Source organism: Monodelphis domestica, chromosome 8, assembly GCF_027887165.1.
Source record: "Monodelphis domestica isolate mMonDom1 chromosome 8, mMonDom1.pri, whole genome shotgun sequence".
In the NCBI taxonomy this organism is placed as follows: Eukaryota; Metazoa; Chordata; class Mammalia; order Didelphimorphia; family Didelphidae; genus Monodelphis; species Monodelphis domestica.
The window spans coordinates 54,032,014-54,050,890 of NC_077234.1; positions in this window are offsets into that span (position 1 = coordinate 54,032,014).

Here is an 18,877-nt window from a genome sequence, read left to right on the forward strand (position 1 = left end):
ACCTCAGTTCCTATTGCCCAGGGTGAGTAAACCTGACTTTCTCTCAGGGGGGAATCAGGCTGCCAGGGAAACTTGAGGAGGGAGGAAAAGGGTTTAGATAGAGACAGGGACCCCCTTTCCCCATTTTCTTTTTCCCATTCTTCCCTGCCTGTCATTTCATTTTGCATTACTTGATTGAGTTAACATGAAAAAGTTATCTGTTCCCCAAGCTGAGTGTGAGCAAATGGATCAAGGGGAGACCTTTTGGACTCAAGTAGTGGAGGGGGGATAAGGGGGACCAGAGTGAATTGGGGAGAGTAGCTTTAGCTAAAGAGGGAAGGCAGAAAGGGGAAAATCTTCAATCCCCCCTCTCCTCTCTCTGAGCCAACCTGTTATATCTGCTGTCTCCCCTGAATCCAGTTTGAGAAGAGGGTTCTCTTCCCTTTCCCCTCTCTCCATTACCTCAAGTTCAAGTTCCCCTCGGGGCACAATCTCCTCTCTTATTTAATTTTTTCAAACAATACCAAATAGTCTCTGTCATCATGGAACCTATCTATATTCTACTTGGAAGTTGAAACATATAGAGAAAAAATATAAATTCTATGCAAGATAATGTGAAATAGTGTCAAAAAGCAATAAGAACCAACTTCTTTGAGGATTAACAAAGGCTTAGTAGTAGTAGTGACATCTGTGAGGTTTCAAAGAAAGTAGTGCTTAGTGTGATAGAGACAGGAAGAGAGAGTTATATATTTTATTACATTAGGTGGGAAAACAGTCAAGATAAAAGGGATCACCTTATAAAGAAATAAAGGTCAGATATATTTTGCAATGCATTTTTAAAAAATTAAGTAATCGATGAGTTTGTGAAAGTTTTTTTATGAAATGAAGTAAAAATAAATGTATGGATGGAAATTTCCATGGGAATCATATTATAGAAGGCTTTAAAATGCTGTACTAAACTTTGCATGTTATCAAAGAATCAATAGAAAACCACTGGAAAAAATAATAGGTGACATCGTTATATCTTTGCTTTAAAAAACAATTTACCACAGGATGAAGTGGGGGAGGCTTAGATGAGGGAAAAGAATAGAAACAGGGAGTCCAATTAGTAGACTACTGTAAAAACTAGGGCACTTGGGGAGAGGCTAGGTGAGTGGCGAGAATTTTGTTGAAAAGAGAGCTTATAATGGTAGAATTGATAGAAATGTCATAAGGGAATGAAAAGAGTCAAAGATAGCTCCAGTTTTCTGAATCTAAGTACCTAAACTTATGCTATTACCATCAAGAGAAAGAAGGACAGGATGTTGGAGGAGTGATAAGTTTTAGGGGCAATTCCTTTATGTATGTGTTGAATCTCATAGTTCTATGGGCAATCCTGGTGGAAATATTCAGCAGTCTGGTGATACAGGATCAAAATTCGGGATGAGGATGATATAGCCCTCTGGATAGAGGCTTGATACATAGATTTGAAAGTCATATTTAAAGAGATGATAATTAAATAGAAGGTGAGTGAAGAGTTCAAAAAGAATAGTTTCTAGGATGAAATTTTCAAGAACATTAATGGTCAGAAATAGAATTGAGCTAACAAAAAAGAAATTAAAAGAATGGTTAGACAAGTAGGAAAAGAATGAAAAGAGAAGAGTGTCATGAGAGACAAGGGAAGAGTACTGAGATAATAACTTACTTAAAATTGTAATCACAAAGGAATAAACTATTACACATTTCCTATATTTTTCTTGTATTTCATGAAAAATATATAAACTCGAATTTGACAAATATAACATGCAAAAGTCATCCACACAAGCTAAACCATGTTTGATTCATGAGTATTGAACTTTGAGAATGGAGAGGTCAATCCCAATGTACCTGCCATAGGAATTAAAACATTATTTCAATAATAATAGATTTTTAATATGACATTGATGTGTGCATTCAGGAAATTACAGAAGGGAATGTGGATTTTTCCTCAAATTAAAGAGATAGAATCAGTGATCCTAATCGACTAAAGACATATAATGTGTCAACTTTATGCAATAGATCAGAAGAACATTTATGTTTATAGTTTGTCATCCAAGCATACTGAATAATTACTTTTAAAAGCACAAATTAAAATAAGACAAAAATATTTTCCAGTCAATAATTCCTAACCTACCCTATGGCACTTCTTTATTTTCTCCCTTAAAATGTTAACTTGATCTTAAACAGTGGATGATGAATTATTTTTCCTATTTCTTCTGATTACACTTATATGTTCCTTCTGAGCATTAGAAGAGCAATCATTATGATTGATGGTGATGTTATTATCTCATATTCAATGAACATCAATCGATGAAATTTTATACACAAAGAGAATTTAGAATGATACTGAGTAGGAACTAGAATAACATGAATTGGAAGCAGAAAAAACCTTTGAGAACACCTAATTCAACATACTCATCAAAGATGAGAAAAAGAAATCTAGGGAAGTCAAGTCACTTTCTCTAAGTTACTTAAACCCAGCTCCTTGCACAGAAAATTCAATACTTTTTTTTCACTAATCCATTCCAGGAGAAAAAAGAAGATTATAGCTTATTGTGTTCACAGACATATTGTTAGAAAGGATATCTCCTTATTAAAAAAAAACTGAAACTCAACAAGGTTAAGTGATTTGACCAAGTTCACCCATGGAATGTCAGAATCAACAAATTATGTTCATTAAAAGGCATGTCAAAGACTCTTTTTTAACTAAGAGATTTAGGGATTGTAAAGATTAAAATTAATATTCAATACTCCAAGTATTACATTTAATAATATTTATTAAATACTTAACTTGAAGAAAAAGAGAAAGTAAAAAGGCTAGAGCAAATCCAGAGAGCTTCGCCTGCCTCCATGTGGAACCAGAGAGCAGCGTGTCCACATCGAATGAAAACTAAAAACCGAATCCACATAACAACACAAGTACACAAAAGGGAAAAGAGAATCGTGGGAAATGTAGTCCAGGGCACACATTCTAATTAATTCATTTCTCCCTGTTATCCTTTGGGAGACCAGTCTCCCCAATGGATCATGAAGACATAACTAACTTATAACTTGAACTAGATGTATATACAAATATTTCAGTTTTAAAGGGAAATTACAATAATTTGGGAATAAGAAGAAAATAAAAGAAAAAAGGAACAAAACCAATAGTAGGTGCACTGACAAAAAACCAATTAGGGTGTAGTCCCCTTTGGGAGTGTATATTAAAAATTATTAGTGTATTAGTATATATTAAAAATTATCACTCTTAACTCTAACAGTAATTACAAATGTGGGTAGCTCCCAAAAATTCTGGGTTTATTGAATGGGTAGTAGGGTGGGAGAAGAGGAGACAAAGGATGGAACATTATCTAATGGAATGGAATAGAGAAAGCATATGTCACAGATAATCAAAGTTAGATACCACCAGTGAGGCCTGTGTTGAATGTCTAGCTCAGAGAAATGGAGATTCATTCCATAAAATCAGGAATGCAAATACTAACCAGCATTGAAAGATAGATTTTTTTCTTCACTTGGAGCTCCTAATATCAATGAAATTACCACTCTGAACAATTAGTTGTTGTTCAGTCATTTCAGTTGCATCCTATTCTCTGTATTCACATTTGAGATTTTCCTGGCAAAGACACTAGAGGTATTTCCCATTTCCTGCTTCAGCTCTGTTACAGATAAAAGAATGGTTGCCTAAAACTGTGACCATGGAAATATGGTTTCAAATAAAAAATATAGTGGTCACCATGGGAAAATTCCAAAATATTAAATATACCCAAGTCAGCTGGGTTTCTATGGAGATTTTAATTAATACAAATTAAGGAATTAATGAAAGGGAGAGAGAGAGTAAGAGGAAATAATGAGAAAAGGGCTAGACCAGCCTAGGCTTAAGCCTTAAGAGAGAGATCAGTCAGCCTTTAATCCACTCACCACAATATTTGTCCCAAGCAAAATTCTAGTGTTCAGAGAAACCCACCAGTTCAGCTCCTCAGCTCAAATAAGTTCAGCCACCGAGCCCTCCAATTCAGCTTTTGCAAGCTGAACTCCTATCAGTCACCAAGACAGAGCCTAGCCTTCAATTCAGCTCTATAGCTGCACCCCGTTCAGAGGCCTTCTGACCTCCTTTTAAAGAGAATTTTCTCCTATGTCACCACCCCTAAGTTTTCACACCTACCAATCACAGTAGAAGTTTTCACAGGAGTGACCATTCTTAATTCACACCTAAGTAGACTAAAACTTCACACCTCTTTTGTTAAGCTTGTCCCTTGCTAGTTTGCAAGTTGCCTGAACTTTTAGTGATTAATTTGACCTTCATAGGTACTTAGCACCCTTTTGTATTAGATCTAAAAATAGACCTAGCTTATGGGCTTTTAGCTTCACTTTAAGTATGGGTTGAGTATTTTTCATTGTTCAGTAAGGAGTTCACAACTTTATCTTCCTCCTAAAGTATGCCTAAGTATGGGTGGAATAATGTAAAGTTCTCACATTCCTGATCAAGTACCTTCTTTGTTTTAAATGGGGAATGGTCTTAACCAAATGTTCTAAGGTAGAGTCTGAGAAATTTTAACATTCACAAGTCTGAGAAATTTTAAGATTCACAGCTCATATTTCAGATAAAAAAATGGAAGCAATCAGACTCAAGTGACTTGCCCAGGGACTCACAACTAATAAGTGTCTAAGGTCAAATTTGAACTCAGGAACATTCGTCTTCCTTACTCTTGGCCCTATCCTTGCTGGTACATAGCTTCCATTGAGTAATTAGGGATATATCTAAATGGAATGAGCCCCTTTCTGAAGGTCCAAATGAGATTCTGAAATGTAATCAAGAATGAAGAAAAAAGTTTCAACATTTTATACTTAGCTCTACATCATTATGGATATTCAAATACTTAGGTTTTAATTATATTGAGACTGTAGGGGTATTTGTTTTCTATTTTTCCTTTGGAAAACTTAGGTCCTGAGAAAATCTTATTTATAACTTTTTATGTCACAAAATCTATTTAGTACATTCTTCCTTCAGAATAAAAATTTTTTTCTCCATTTCTAAATGGCAAATTAGTTAATAATATCTCTTAATGCTCAATTGATTTGTAAAATGATAGAAAACTCATAGCTTCTCTACAACTTTCTATGGAAAGTATCCATGTCCTGAAAAGGTCTTAGGAACATCTCTTCCCCAACTGTCTAAATAAAAATTTGAATGACACCATACCTGGTGGAATCTCTCTTGCAACTGTTTTTGTAGCAAATCACCTTTCTCAAACAGCTTACAAAGGTTTCACAACAATGATCCATGCTTTACTACAGCCCATAAACCTGTCATACTACTCCACAAAGCAAAAATAGTCCAAAGTCAAACACAATGTTCAAAGAAGAGTAACAGCAGAAACTGTAATATGCAATTATGGAAGAATTGATGGACATGTTTAATGATAGACTGCTAGATTTTGCAGAAAGAACAGAGAAACATTATGAAACAAGCATGGAATTTTTAACCTTCTCTGACAGGGTCAATGGTTATTAAAATGATCTGAACCAAAATAATAGTTTGGTCAATCATGAAGAGTGCAAGTGGAAATATTTTGCAATATGTTTTTATTTCCTTGTCTCTTTTACAATAGTTTTCCTTTATTTTAAATTCTATTTTATTTATGCCTTTTGTCACTCTATCCCAGTCAATCCTACCATACAGGCTGAATTTTTACCTTGTAACAAAAAAAAGGTTCAAAGACACCCAGTTGACCATATCTTACAATGTATAGGATATTCTGCCCAAATGGCACCTTCCCTTTTTGCAATAAATAAGAAATTATTCTTGCTACTGTGTCTATAGCAAATCACCTTCTTCTGACACTTTAAAGAGTCTCCACATTGTTTTTTCAATGACTGAAAATTCAATATTGTTTTAGTGATCTCTTTAGTAACATTGTTGAAGTCATCTACAAAATATTTTGGTTATTTTTTATTTTAATCTTCAATGATATGTGCAAATTTTCATGTGTCTACAAATTTATCACATTCATGGTCTTTATGTAGTCTTCACTTACCATGATTGCTGTTAGTGTAGTATTCAATTTTAGATATTCTCTACTTTCTAGTTCTTTGCTAACACAAATAGTTCTCTTTGGACTATTTTGGTATATATTTGATATTGATATAAATCTTTGACAATCTTGCCCTATATACTGAATAGTCAAAATGCTGGATTGAATTATGTGTCTAGTTTATTCACTTTTATTGTATTTTGAGGTAAGCAAGTAATATAGTGGATAAAGTACTGAGAATAGAATCAAGAAGACATAAATTCAAATCAGAACTCACATTTTAATGGACATGTGATGTTGGGTAAGTCCTTTGAGCTTATTTTGGTTCATTGCCTCATATATAAAATGGGAATAATAATTGAAATGGTCTCCCAGGATTCTTCCACAGTCTCCAACTGACACATGATCAAAGGATATGAAAAGGCCATTCTCAGATGAAGAAATTAATGTAATCTTTAATCATAAGAAAAAATCCTTCAAATAATTATTGATTAGTGAAATACAAATTAAAATAACCTTGAGGTACCATCTCATGTCTTTCAGAGTGTCTAATATGAGAAAAAAGGAAAATAATAAATATTGAAGGGGATTTGGAAAAAATGGGAATCTAATATACTGTCATTGGATCTGTGAACTGATAAAACTATTCTAGAGAGCAATTTGTAGCCATACCAAAAAAGCATTAAAATTGTGCATATCCATTGACTCAGTAATACCACAACTGGGTCTGTATCCCAAATAGATTAAAGATAGGGGGAAAAGGGCTTACTTTTATAAAAATATACCTGCTGTTTTTGTAGTGGCAAAGAACTAGAAATTAAAGGGTTGTCTATCAATTAGGTAATGCCTGCAGAAACAGGAGAATATTATGGTGATGTAATATTACTGTGCCATAAGAAATGACAGACAAGACCTACAAACATAAAAACAGAAAAAAGAAAAAATACTAGAAAGACTTTAATGAAGTGATATAAAATGAATAGAACCAAGAGAACACTGTACATATATATGTATATTTGTATTTAGCATACCTTTCCATTGTAATGTAATTCATGATTTGTCCCCCTCTTCCCACCCCCCTCCTGGAGCTGACAAGAAGTTCCACTGGGTTATCCATGTATTATTGTTCAAAACATATTCCCATATTATTCATATCTGCAATAGAGTGATCTTATAACATCAAAACACTAATCATATCCTCATTGAACCATGTGGTCAATCATATGTTTTTCTACTGCATTTCTGCTCCCACAGTTCTTCCTCTTGATGTGGATAGAGTCCTTTCTCATAAGTACTTCAGAATTGTCCTGGATCATTGCATTGCTGCTAGTAGAGAAGTCAATTACATTCGATTGTACCACAGTGTACAATGTTCTTCTGGTTCTTCTCCTTTCATTCTGCATCAGTTCCTGGATGTCATTCTAGTCCACATGGAATTCCTCCAGTTCATTATTCCTTTGAGCTCAATAGTATTCCATCACTATCAAATACCACAATCTGTTCAGCCATTCCCCAATCAGAGGGCATCCCCTCATTTTCCAAAATTTTGCTACCACAATGAGCATGGCTATGAATATTTTTGTACAAGACTTTTAAATTATTATTTCTTTGGGGTACAAACCCAGCGGTGCTATAGCTGAATCAAAGTATAGACATTCTTTTAAAGCTCTTTGGCATAATTCCAAATTGCCTTCCAGAATGGTTAGATCAATTCACAACTACCAGCAATGTATTAAAGTCCCAATTTTACCACATCTCCTCCAACATTTATCACTTTCCTTTGCTGCCATATTGGCCAGTCTGATAGGTTTAAGGCAATACCAAAGAGTTGTTTTTATTTGAATTTCTCTAATAAGGAGGGATTTAGAACACTTTTTTTTATGTGGTTATTGATAGTTTTTATTTCTTTATTTGAAAACTGCCTATTCATGTCATTTGACCATTTGTCAGTTGGGGAATGGCTTGATTTTTTTTCTGTATTTGACTTAGTTTCTTATATATTTTGGAAATTAAACCTTTGTCACAGAGTTTTATAATAAAAATATTCTCCCAGTTTGTTGCTTTCCTTCTAATTTTGGTTGCATTGGTTTTGTTTGTACAAACACTTTTAAATTTGATGTAATCAAAGTCATTCATTTTACATTTTGTAATGTTCTCTGTTTCTTGCTTGGTCTTAAATTCCTTCCTTTCCCACATATCTGACAGGTACACTATTCTGTGTTCACCTAACTTAATTATGATTTAATATTAAATAATAAATAAATTTATTTATTTATATTTAAGACATATACCCATTTTGAATTTATCTTGGTATAGGGTATAACATGTTGATCTAAACCTAATTTATCCCATATTGTTTTCCAATTTTCCTAGCAGTTTTTGTCAAATATTAATTGAAGCATCACATTCCTCACTTTATTTCCTCCATGAATTTTTCTTTATTATGAGTGATACCTTTTTTTACAAAATGCTAAATATGGAAATATGTACTGTGTAATAATATATATAATTTGTCTGTCATATTGCCTATCATCTTGAGAGTTGAGGATATGGTAGAGGGAGTAAATGTGGATTCAAAAATATCAGAAAATGTTTACTAAAATTGAATCAACATGTAATCTGGAAAAAAATTTATAAATTAAAAGAAAACATATATACATGTTCCTCATAGCTCTTTAATGATTTGTTTGGATACAGTGTAATAAGTTATCTCTGACAAAATTTCTGACACAAGTGGTATTAACTACACAAATTAGGCTTTATTTGACTAAAGAAAAATATAATTACTATTGCTAGATTAAAAAATAAACTATACAGAGAGGTTACATGTAAATTACTAGAAACATCCAGTCTAGGAAGAGATTTCTTTAAGTGGAAACTTGGAAAATATTTAAGATTTATAGTGGGCAGACAGTCAATTGGAAGCAATGAATTACTGGCTTATATATAGTTATATATAGTTGTTTCTATCTTATATCTCCCAATAGACTATGAACTGCTTGAGAAAAGTGACTTTTGTTATTTATATTTTTCTTGATTTCTCCAGCTTAGTATCAACATCCTTTCCTTGGAGTAGGCACTTAATACCTACTAAGTCATGGAATAAATCAATGAATTTGTCTATCAGTATAAAAAGAAACTAACTCTTCTTCAATGTCCAAGTATATCTCCCTTAGCAAAACAATTTTTTTCTTACTCTGATACCCCTTTCTCAATGAATATCTCCAGCATAAACTCATTGCTTTAGAAAGATGTTCTAGAGAAATGGAAAATGATTTGGTCAAAGATTTATGAAACAAAGGTTCCTCTTAATTCTCATGACTTCTGTTAATGATTTCTTATTCATGCCTTATATAGCCTACATTAGTTAGATAGGGAAATAGAGAAATAGAAATATATAATTAAATATTAATGTTATATATACATATATGAGTATATATAAATGTATTTCTATCTCTCTCTGTTAGCATGTTGTCTCCCCAATTGGGTTTTAAGGTTCTTGAAGGCAAGCACAGACTTTTACCTCTTTTTGTAGCACCAATGCCTAGCAGAGTACCAAATGCAAAGTAGATTTTTAATAAATGTTCAATGAATGATTGATTGATAACTAAATTCTAAGCCCAGTTTATGAAACTGTCACTGTGCAACTTTAACTATAAGTAAACTGCTCTGTGATTAAATTTCATCCTATTTTAAATAAAGAAGTAAATAATTAGTGGTTCTTAACCTGTTGACATTGACTCAAAGGTGGTAGAAGATAAAGGATTAAGAGGGAGACCCAGAATTATTATAAGGTGGTCAATGAATCCACCAGTATACAAGCCATTTTTATAATACATAGAATAAATAAAAAATATAATATCTATAGTTTTATGTATATTCCTGGTTTTGTTGCTTATGAAGGTGTTGAGATAAAATAAAATTTTCCAAAGTTTTATGAAAATTAGAGTAACTTTGATTCTTCATGAATTATATGTTAATAGCACAGAATTTTAGTTAATAGCAACCACAATGGTGTGTGTTCATGCATGGGTGTTCATAAACATATGTGTATATAAACCTAAATGTACATACATTATATATGTATATGCATACATATATGCACAAATATATACCCAATACACTCTTACACATTACATATATAAAAAAGCCTAACTTATACCTACAGAAGTCTTCCTACAACACATCCATTTGATTGTGTACTAGAGTACTATACATCCTTACTTAAAGGCTTCATTTAACAGGAACTCTTTATCTCATCTCAATTTTGAATAAGCTTAAGTGGAAGTGAATTTTTGCTTATACCAAACTTGATTTTGTTTCTTTCCAATTCAATTGGCCTTTTACTATTTTCATCTTTTTTTTTCTTTTAACTTGTCTTCTTATTCATTTCACAGGTAAAGAACTGCAAATATATAAGACATTAAAATAAGCTATATATAGGCAGAGATAGTTGATAGACAGATTAGACAGATGGATTACAGTTAGATGGATGGATAGATAGTGTATAATTGAAAATCTGTTGCCTTAACAAAGAACTACATTTCCCAGGAGCCCACAGACTTCCTGTCATGAAGTACTTACTATAGACGGAGATCCTTTTGGGCCTCTTTGGCTTGATGAGAGTGAGCATGGTGGTGGTAAGGTGGGCATTTGAAATGGCTAAGCCATGGGCTTGTGGTCTTTTTATTTTCTATTCCTTTTATTCCTTTATTTCTAATGATCATTAATAAATATCCTAAAATAGGTTTATAATATAATATAATATATATAATTAATATATAATATGTTTACATTTGAGAACTAATTTTAATTTTTACAATATATAGATAGATGAATGGATAGGTAGATAGATATAATTGCTGACTAGAAGTAGGGAGAGGGAGGGAATCTAAAATAAATATAAACTATAATTTAAGCATTGTGGTAGATATGGCACAGAGGCCTCTAGGAAAGATATGGTAAAAGTTTGTCAAGTGGAGCAAGGTGACTAGAGTTTTTATGTAAATTATTTATGAATTTAAAAAGACTCTTTTTTAGGTAACCTATTTCCTCCCTATGATTATAGGTTATCACATGTTGACTCAAAATATCATACTTTCCTTTGTATTCAGAACCAATAGATTCTTTTTAAAAGTGAGTGTAAATGAGCCACATGGAACTTGTAAAGATTAAAATTAATATATAACTATTATATTTTAAAAGTTTTATTAATACTAACTAAAGCAAAAGAACTGCCTGAATTCATTCTGGTCATAGGTCAAAGAGAGAATGAGAGGAGTCACAGCAAACTTAAATACAATATTGTAATCACGCAAATGTGCATACACAGGAGAGATTATAGGGAATTTTCGGAAATGTAGAGTATTTTTTTAATATTTTAGGGTTTTAAGAATTTCTAACTATACATCCCCCCCTGTGATCCTAGTCTCCCCAGAAGGATCAAGGAAATAGAACTAACTTATAAATTACAATACATTGTGGATAAAAGGAAATAAAAGAATAAAATTAATGATTACCAGGTTGACAAAAAGCTAATTTGGGGCCAGTCTCCTTTGGAATAAGAGTATACATTCAAAACAAAGATATTTCAACCCCCCATAGTTCACTTCATATCCCAAAGTTCACTCTGTATCTTCTAGTGTAGCATGTGGTCTCTACAGGAATCTATCTTCATGGCAAATTCTGGATTCTGGGAGATAGCAAGTTTCTTATCCTAATATTGCCCAAATTCAACTAAAAGTTCACAACAATAACATAGTCCTCCCTGAGGAAAATTATAATACATTCCCCTCTGATTAGGATACAGGGATACATGGCTGAATTATGAGGCATATGAATCGATTTGTAAAAGAAAATAAAAAACATCAAAAAATTCAAATAAAAGAGAAAAATAACTTGTGAATGAAATACAAAATGTAGAAGTCTTATGTCTAAAAAAAATCTAAGTAAAGGAAAAACAAATCTATAATAGGTCCTTGAATCAGGGAACAATTAAGATGATTTAAACAATTATGAACTTACCCAATCTGCAGCTAGAACTACAGAAAATTTTGTTACATAATGAAAGACAGAATAGGGACTAGATTATAGGAGTTAGGAAGGAAACAAATTTGAGATACTTGGTAGAATGTGGGACAAGGAAGACCTGCCTTTGACATATGTCAAAATAGCCACAACCTTGAACCCCAAACAAGTTCAAATCCTCTTGTCTTGGCTCTAAATATCATCAATCACATTGGGATTGGTTGGTCTCTTTGACCTTGTGCTTGATTGGCACTATGCAGTTTAGCTTATGCTTCTTTGGCACTGTACAATGGTTCTTTTTTGTATTCCCTTCTCCTGGAATCAGACAAAATCAGTTAGCAAACTCACATAATTTTTTAAGCAATCAATGGCATCATTTTTATAGTCTAAAGCTTTTTGAGTATGCATTAATATTAGAACTAATGTATTTTAAACTTATTGCAAAAATAAAAAAAAGAAAAATCAATACTGTTGACAACTGTAATATTTATTGGGAAATGGTGGGATTGAAGAACAAGGGATACTGAAGGTTTTTTAACAGGGAATGGAGGAGTTTAAGGGAGAGAGGGAAGTAAAGTGTGAAGTAAAAGGAGAGAGATGCCCCCTGCTGAGAGGTTATTTTGAAAAATGAGGTTCCCAAGAAATAGGCTACTTATGATAACCTGAGGGGATATCTTCTCTATTTGATTGATGTGGAAGATACTCCAGAGTAGGTAAGCATGGAGCCTCCTGAGGAACAAGCCTCCCCCAACTTACTTGCCCCACAGGGGTCCAATAAGGACCATCTATAGTTGAATGGCTGTCCTGAGGTTCTACTCCTCTATGTCCCCTGAAATGAAAGTCCTTTTATCTGACTGCAGTTATTTAAATAAAGATAAATTTTAATAACAAATTTGGATTGGGGAGGTATCAGGGAAGAGGGAATCAGTATTTCCCTAGATTGGTTTGAATTACTCTCAGCTTTTGAGCTGAGGCCAGGCCTCACACACTGGTGGAGGGTTTCTTTTATTCCTGTCTATGCTAATCTGTGCTAGTTTCTTAAGTTCTAAGTCTAAGCAGTAGACAGTAAGAGGAAAAAAATTCCTGACCTTCAGAGCTGCTTGGGCCTGTCTCTTCAGGCTGACATCCCTAAGGACTGGCCTTATAGTCCAAACTGCTTCCCTTAAATCCTTTTTTATGATGAACATGATTGCAGGGATCCAGGTAGAGCACACAGTTGGGAAATTCAGGAATAGAGGCACTTGACCAGGAAGTGAGTGCTCATCACAAGACCAACTTCCACTCCCAGTTGCCCCACCTCCCACCAACTGTCATTCTTGACAATATCTTCTCTCTAACATTCCAACTACTGTTTGTTCCACCTGATTGGAAGAAAGTCCAAAATTTGCTTTAGTTTTCCTTTCCACAAATGTGCTCCAAATACAAAAAGGAGAGAAAAAAATAAAACTCAGATACTATATTGCACATGCAAGGAAAAGCAGTACTAATTTAAAAAAAAATAAAAAATATATAGTTTATAATCAGTAACACACTGTCTGCCAAGGAGAGGCAGAATACAAAGGTTTCTCACTAAGAAAAAAAATGAGATCCATTTCCTTTTTAATTTAACCACTGTGTGAGTACAAATGATTTTCAGAATAAAATAGTAATACAGTAGATAATTCAATTCAAAGAAGTACTAAAGTTCCCCAAATTCACAATAGCCTAATTAATTACAATAGCAAACAAACCCATTATCATATTTCATATAAGTTGCTGTATGACATAAAAAACTATGAACTGATAGATATTTGTCACAATTTTTATAGATGTATCAAATCTTTCAAACATGACAAATATAATTTTAAACAATGTAAAATTTATTTGGATCTAGAACATCACCAAGAAATCTAGATAGTTCTGGTGGAAGTAAATTAAACTGAAGAGTTCTGCAGGAGGTCTTTTTTAGCTTCTTGCTTCATATAAGCATCTTGGTAGCAACATCTCATTGGTTCTCTACCTTTAATACAACATTCTTTATAATATAAATAGAAATAGAAAATATCATCCATTCAGAAACCACTAGTTATCTAAAATTATTTCTGAAGACCCTTTAAAATTACAATTTAAATTCTTAGCTCATTAAATTCTCCAAAGGTTGTACTCAGTTGTAACAAGTTTTGTTGAAGTCGATCCATCATCATCTATGTGACAAGAATAAAAAGCCAAAAAAAAAAGCCAAAAAGGCTTTTTAAGGCAACTGATTATCTTCTATGTATCTAGGTTTGGACAAGATGTACATGGGCTTATAAAATATTATGTTATTGAGCAAAGATAAAGGTACAAATTAAAGATCAATATAGACAAAATAATAACTTAAAAGATTCAGTATAACAAAAAAAGATAAACTTTTAAAAAATCTGTAAATACAAAAATATAAACAAATGAGAAGGTGTAGGCAGGCAGTGCAGTCAAAATTCTTTTTACTCTCAAAGGAATTGGCTTAGAGAAGGAAGAACAGCCAGATTCATTGGTATATGGAAGGGGAGTAATTCAAGGTAGGAGGAGGTTGAGGGAGGTGATCAAAGGGCCATATAGAAAGAGAGGAATGAGAAGGAAGTGGGGGAGGGAATTAATATAAAGGAGGGAGAGAGGATACTGACTAAAAGGGAAATACTTGAGGGCAGAAAAGAATGAAAGGAAAAGGTCAGGATTAAAGAAGGAAGTAAAAATGGAGGGACATACACATATAATAATAATAATTATGCATATAAATGGGATGAATTCACACATAAAACTGAAATGAGTAGCAGAATGGATTAAAAACCAGAATTCTATCATATGTTATTCATAAGAAATAAACTAGAGGGCAGGTAGACACATGTAGGGTAAGAGGCTAAAGCAGAATCTATTGGGTTGAACTTGAGACAAAGAAGGCAGGAGTAGAAATTATGATCTCAGATAAACCTAAAATAGAAATAAATTTAATTAAAAGAGATGAGGAAGTTAATTACATCTTGATGAAAAGTAATATAAATAATGAAGAAAAATCAGTATTCAACCTATATGCACCAAATGATATAGCATCCAATTTTTAAAGGAGATACTAAAGGAGCTTATGGCAGAAAAATATAGTAAAATCATACTAGTGGTGAACTTCAAATTTCCCCTGTCAAAATTAGACAAATCAAACCAAAAAATAAATAAGAAAGAAGATAGTGAAGTGAATGAAATGTTAGAAAAATTAGAATTAATAGATATCTGGAGAAAACTTCACAGGGATAAAAAGGAATATACCGTCTCAGCAGTATGTGGTACATATACAAAGATTTACAATATACAAGGGCATATAATCATAAATAAATGCAGAAAAGTAGAAATAATTAATGCAACTTTTCCAGATCATGATGCAATAAAATCATAATTAATAAGAGTTTGTGGAGAGACAAATTTAAGTTTAATTGGAAACTAATATTATAGTGGGTCAAAGAAGAAATCATAGAAAGAATTACTGATTTCATTGAAGAGAATGACAACCAAGGGCCAAAGTATCATAATCTATGGGATATAGAGAAAGCAGTACTCAGGAGAAACTTGATATCAAACAACTTAAAAGGAAAAAAAAAACTAGAAAAAGAACAAATTTTAAAACTTCAGATTAAAAACTAAATTGGAAATCATAAAAATTAAAGGAGAAATTAATTAAATTGAAAGTGAAAGAACTTTTGGACTAATAATTAAGACTGGTAGCTTGTTCTTTAAAAAAATAAATGAAATAGGTAAAGTATCACTTAATCTAATTTAAAAAAGAAAGAGAATCAAATTAACAGTACCAAAAGGGAAAAGGGTGATCTCACCTCTAATAAAGAAGAAATTAAGACAATTATTAAGAGTTCTTTTGCTTGATTATATGACAATAAATATTTCAATCTAGGTGAAATAGGTAATATTTAAAAAATATATAATATATAATATAAATAGCCTCGATTAACAAAAAAGGGACTAGAATACTTAAATAATCCCATCTTCAGAAAAAGAAATTGAACAAACTGTAAAGGAACACGCTAAGAAAAAAAATCCCAAGAGCTAGATGGATTCACAAGTGAATTCTCTCAAACATTCAAAGAACAAGTAACCCCAATATCATATGAACTATTTGACAAAGTAAGCAAAGAATAAGTCTTATCAAATTCTTTTTATGACACAAATATGGTACTGATACCTAAGCCAGACAGACCAAAATAGAGAGAAAAAACAAACAAACAAACAAACTATAGATCCAACCCCTTAGTGAACAAAGATGTGAAAATCTTAAAATAAAATACTAGCAAAGAGATCACAGCAAGTTATCACAAGGATTGTTCATTATGACTATGTGGCATTTATGCCAGGAGTGCAAGGCTGGTTTAATATTAGGAAAACCATCTGCATAATTGATCCTATCAACAAACAAACTAACAAATCATGTGATGATCTCAATAAATGGAGAAAAAATAGAACACCCATTCCTATTGAAAGCACTAAAATTATAGGAATGAAAGGGACTTTGCTCAAAATAATGAGCAATAGGGGGAAGCTGGGTTGTTCAGTGGATTGAGAGCCAGGCCTAGAGACAGGAGGTCCTAGGTTCAAATCTGGCCTCAGACACTTCTGAGCTGTGTGACCCTGGGCAAGCTACTTGACCCCCATTGCCTAGCCCTTACCACTCTTCTGCCATGGAACCAATACACAGTATTGATTCCAAGACAGAAAGTAAGGGTTTAACAAATAATGAGCAGTATTTATTTAAAACCATCAGCATGAAACAAGGATGCCCATTATTATCACTTATTTAATATTATACTAGAAATGCTAGTAGTAGCAACTAGAGAAGAAGAAAAAATGGAAGGGATTTAAATAGGCAATGAGGAAACTGAACTATCACTCTTTGCAGATGATGTGATGATATACTTAGAGATTTCTAGAAAATCAACTAAAAAGGTAGTGGAAATAATTAAGAATTCTAGCCAAGTTGCAGAATACAAAACAAACCCACATAAATCATCAGTATTTCCATATATTTCCAACAAAACTCAGCAGCAAGAGATAGAAAGAGAAACTTCATTTAAAATCATTTTATATAATATAAAATATTTGGGACCAACTCAGAAATTATGAATACAACCACATAACACTTTTCACACAAATAAAACTAGAGCTTTTAAGTTAGAAAAACATTAATTGATCATGGAAAGGATGAGCTTATATAAAAATGACAATCCTACCTCAATCAACTTACTTATTCAGTGCCATAACAATCAAAATACTAAAAAAAAAAAAAACAACTATCTTTAAGAATTAGAAAAAAAAACAACATTAATCAGGAAGAACAAAAGTTCAAGAGTATCAAGGGAACTAATGAAACAAAGTGTGAAAGATGGTGACCTAGCAGTACCAGATATTAAACTGTACTACAAAGCAGTGATCATTGAAAAAATTGGGCACTGGCTAAGAGATAGAAGGATTAATCAATAGAATAGACTTGGGGTTAGGGTTAATCTAGTGTTTGATAAACCCAAAGATTATAGCTTTTGGGACAAGAAACCACCATTTGTCAAAAACTGATGTAAAAATTGGAAAACAATATGGGAAAACTTTGGCTAAGACCAACATCTCACACCCTAGACCAAGATAAATTCAAAATGAGTAAATGACAAATATAAAGAGGGAAATTATAAGTAAATTAGAGGAACATAGAATGATATGCTTGCCAGATCTATGGGAAAGGGAAGAATTTCAAATCAAGCAAGAGATAGAGCATATTTAAGATTTAAAATAAATAATTTTATTATATTAAATTAAAAAGCTTTTGTACCAACAAAACTAATGCAAACAAGATTAGAAGGGAAGCAACAAACTAGGAAAAAATTTATAACAAAATTCTGTGGCAAAAGTCTAATTTCTCAAATATACAAATAACTATGTCAAATTCATAAGAAATCACATCCCAAATGATAAATGGTCGAGGGATAAGAAAAGGAAGTTTTCAGATGAAGAAATCAAAACTATCAATAATCATATTGAAAAAACATTCTAAATTCCTCCTGATTAGAGAAATGCAAATCAAAACAACTCCGAAGTACCACGTTACACCTAGTAGAATGGCTAATATGACAGTAAAGGAAAATAATACATTTTAGAGGGGATAGGCAAAATTGGGACTCTTAATACATTGCTGGTAGAGTTGTGTGAATTGATCCAAACATTCTGGAAGGCAATTTGGAATTATGCCCAAAAGTCTTTAAAAGAATGCATATCCTTTGATCCAGCAATACCACTCCTGAGTTTGTATCCCAAAGAGATAAAAAAGGGATAAGGTTCTGTTTGTTCAAAATTTTTATATCTGTGCTTTTATTAGTGTCAAAAATTGGAAAATGAGAGGATGTCCCTCAATTGAAGAATAACTGAATAAATTGTGGTATATGATGGTGATAGAATTCTATTGTGCTATAAAGAATGATGGACTGCTTGATTTCTATAAGAATCAAAAAGATTTCCATGAACTGGTGCAGAATGAAATGAGCAGAACCAGGAGAACATTATATACTGTAATTGAAACATTCTGGTTTGAACAAATGTAATTGACTTTGTAACTAAAAGTAATACAATGATCCAGGACAATTCTGAGGGACTTATGAGAAAGAATGCTCTCCACATCTAGAGAAAAACTGAGGGAGTAGAAAATGAGAAGAAAACACATTTTATCACTTGTTTGTATGGGTATATGATTTGGGGGTTTGGTTTTAAAAGATTACTCTATTACAAAATTGAATAATTTGGAAATAGAATTTGAGTGATAATAT